A 3,807-nucleotide genomic window follows, 5' to 3' on the forward strand; every position below is an offset into this window, starting at 1 on the left:
AAGATTAGATGGTTGTAGGTGTGCAGCATTACTTCTAACTTCCTATTCTGTTTAACTGGTCTATGTTGATGTTTTTCTACCAGTAGCATACTGTTTTGGTGACTGTAGCCCTTAGTAGAGCATCACTTTGGGTAGCAAGATGCCTACAGCTTTGTTCTTTTTGCTTAGGATTGCCTTGGTTATTCGGGCTCTTTTTTTGTTCCATATAAATTTTAAATTAGCTTTTTCTGGTTCTGTGAAAAATATCATTGGTAGTTTGATAGGAATAGCATGAAATCTGTAAATTGCTTAGGCAGTATGACCATTTTAACAATACTGACTCTTCTATTTATGAGCATGAAATGTCTTTCCATTTGTTTGCATCGTCTCTGATTTCATTGAGCAGTTGTTTATAATACTCATTAAAGAGGTCTTTCACCTTCCTGGTTAGCTGTATTCCTAGGTATTTTATTCTTTTTTGGTAATTGTAAGTGGGATTGTGCTCCTAATTTGGCTCTTGGCTTGGCTATTGTTGATGCATAAGAATGCCACAGATTTTCATACATTGATTTTGTATCCTGAGACTTTGCTGGAGTTGTTTATCAGCAAGAAGATTTGGGGCTGAGACTATGGGGTTTTCTAGCTATAGAATGATGTCATTTGCAATCAGGGATAGTTTGACTTTCTTTGTATTTGGATGTCCTCTACTTCTTTCTCTTAACTGAGTACCCCAGCCAGGACTTTCAATGGTATGTTAAATAGGAGTGGTGACAGATCACATCCTTTCTTCTGCCAGTATTGAAAAGAAATGTTTCCAGCTTTTGTTCATTCAGTAGGATGCTTGCTGTGGGTTTGTTGTAGATGGCTCTTATTGTTTTGAGGTATGTTCTTTCAAAACCTAATTTATTGAGAGTTTTTTACATGAAAGGATGCTAAATTTTATTGAAAGCCTTTTCTACACCTATTGAGATAATAATGTGGTTCTCGTATTTAGTTTTGTTTATGTGATGAATCACATTTATTGATTCACATGTGTTAAAGAGCCTCTTGCATCCCAGGGATAAAGTCTGTTTTATCATGGTGCGTTACCTTTCTAACATGCTGCTGGATTCAATTTGCTAGTATTTTGTTGAACATTTCCCCAATGATGATCTTTAAGAATATTGGTCTGGACTTGCACCAAGATGACTGAATAGGAAGAGCTCCAGAGTGCAGTTCCCAGCAGAGCGACATAGAAAGTGAGTGATCTCCACATTTCCAACTGAGGTACCAGGTTCATCTCAATGGGTCTGGTTGGACAGTGGGTGTAGCCGAAGGAGGGCAAACCAAGGCAAGGTGGGGTGTTGCCTCACCTGGGAAGTACAAGAGATTGGAGAACTCCCCCTCCTACCCAAGGGAGGCCATTGGGGACAGGCACTCTGGCACTCCACCTCAAAATACTGCATTTTTCCCATGACCTTTACAGCCTAAAGACCAGGAGATTCCCGCCAATGCCAACATAAGCATGGTGGGTTTCTAACACAACACTGGGTGGTCATTTTAGCTGGCACTATGGGTTTCCAGCACAAAATTAGGTTGCCATTTTAGCCAGTGCCTGAAATACCTGTGATACAGAACCACCTATTTCCCTGAAAAAAAAGGGGAGGCTGAAGGCTGAAGGCAGAGAGCCAAGTGATCAGCTTGGTGGATCCCGCTTCCACAAAGACCACCAAACTGAGTCTCACTGGCTTCAGATTTTCTCAGCCAGCACAGCAGTTTGAGCTTGACTGAGGATGGTCAAGCTCAGTGGCAGGAAGGATGTCCACCATTACCAAGGCAGTTCTAACCTTGACTGCATAAAAAAATCACAAGGAAGTTTACACAGCAGCTGGGCAGAGCCTAAGATAGCTGAGCAAGGCCTCTGCAGGCAGACTGTAACTAGACTCCGTCCTTGCTGGGCAGGGCATCTCTGAAAAAAAGGCAGCAGCCCATCAGGGACTTATAAATAAAGCCCCATCTTCCCAGGTCGGAGTACCTGGCTAAAGGGCAGTTGTGAGTCCCACAGCATCAGACTTCAACGTCCTTCCCAGCAGCTCTGAAGGGAGCAAAGGAGCTCCCAGCATGTCACTTGAGCTCTGAAAAGCAACAGACTACCTCCTCAAGTGGTTACATGACCCCTGTATATCATTAGAGACACCTCATAGAGGAGAGTTCTGGCTGACATCTGTCAGGTACCCTTCTGGGATGAACTTACAAGAAGAAGGAAGAGGCAGCAACCCTTACTATTCTGCAGCCACTGCAGGTGATTTCCAGGGAAGCAGGGTATGGAGTAGACCTCCAGCAGTCCTGAAGCAGAGGGGGACAACTGTTAGACAGAAAACTAAAAACAGAAAGAAATAGCTTCAACATCAACAGAAAGGATGTCCACTCAGAGACCCTATGCAAAAGTCAACAACTTCAAAGACCAAAGGGAGATAAATTCACAAAGATGGGAAGAAACCAGTGCAAAAAGGCTGAAATCACCAAAAACCAGAACATCTCTTCTCCTCCAAGGAATCACAACTCCTCACAAGCAAGGGAACAAAACTGAACGAAGAATGAGTTTGACCAACTGACAGAAGCAGGCTTCACCAGGTGGATAATAACAAACTTTTCCAAGCTAAAGGAGCATGTTCTAACCCAATGCAAACAAATTAAGAACCTTGAGAAAAGGTTAGATGAAATGTTAACTAGAATAATCAGCTTAGAGAAGAAAATAAATGACTTGATGGAGCTGAAAAACACAGCATGAGAACTTCATGAGGCATACACAAGTTTCAATAGCTGAATCAATCAAGCAGGAGAAAGTGTATCAGAGATTGAAGATCAACTCAGTGAAATAAAATGAGAAGGCAAGATTAGAGAAAAAAGAAAAGAAATGAACAAAGCCTCCAAGAAATATGGGATTATGTGAAAAGACCTAATCTACGTTTGATTGGTGTATCTGAATGTGACAGGGAGAACAAAACCAAGTTAGAAAACACTCTTCAGGATATTATCCAGGTGAACTTTCCCAACCTAGCAAGGCAGGCCGACATTCAAATCCAGGAAATACAGAGAACACCACAGAGATATTCCTCAAGAAGAGCAACCCCAAGGCATAAAAGTGTCAGATTCACCGGGGCTGAAATAAGTAAAACAAAAAGTTGCTAAGAACAGCCAGAGAGAAAGTTTGGGTTACCCACAAAGGGAAGCCCATCAGACTCAGTGGATCTCTCAACAGAAACCCTACAAGCCAGAAGAGACTGGGGACCAATATTCAACATACATAAAGAAAAGAACTTTCAACCCAGAATTTCATATCCAGCCAGATTAAGCTTCATAAGTAAAAGAGAAATAAAATCCTCTAATAGACAAGTATTGCTGAGAGATTTCATCACCATCAGGCCTGACTTATAAGAGCTCCTGAAGGAAACACTAAACATGGAAAGGAACAATCAGTACAAGCCACCGCAAAAACATACCAGTTGGTAAAGACCATCTACACAATGAAGAAACTGCATCAACTAATGGGCAAAACAACTAGCTAGTATCAAAATGGCAGGATTAAATTCACACATAATATTAAACTTATATGTAAATGGACTAAGTGCCCCAATCAAAAGGCACACACAGGCGAACTGGACAAAGAGTCAAGACCGATCAGTGTGCTGTATTCAGGAGACACATCTAATGTGCAAAGACACATATAGGCTCAAAATAAAGAGAAGGAAGAGGATTTACCAAACAAATGGAGAGCAAAAAAAAAGGCAGAGGTTGCATCCTAGTCTCTGATAAAACAGACTTTAAATGAACAAAGATCAAAAGAGA

The sequence above is a fragment of the Cebus imitator genome, unplaced genomic scaffold (assembly GCF_001604975.1).
Source record: "Cebus imitator isolate Cc_AM_T3 unplaced genomic scaffold, Cebus_imitator-1.0 Scaffold559, whole genome shotgun sequence".
In the NCBI taxonomy this organism is placed as follows: domain Eukaryota; kingdom Metazoa; phylum Chordata; class Mammalia; order Primates; family Cebidae; genus Cebus; species Cebus imitator.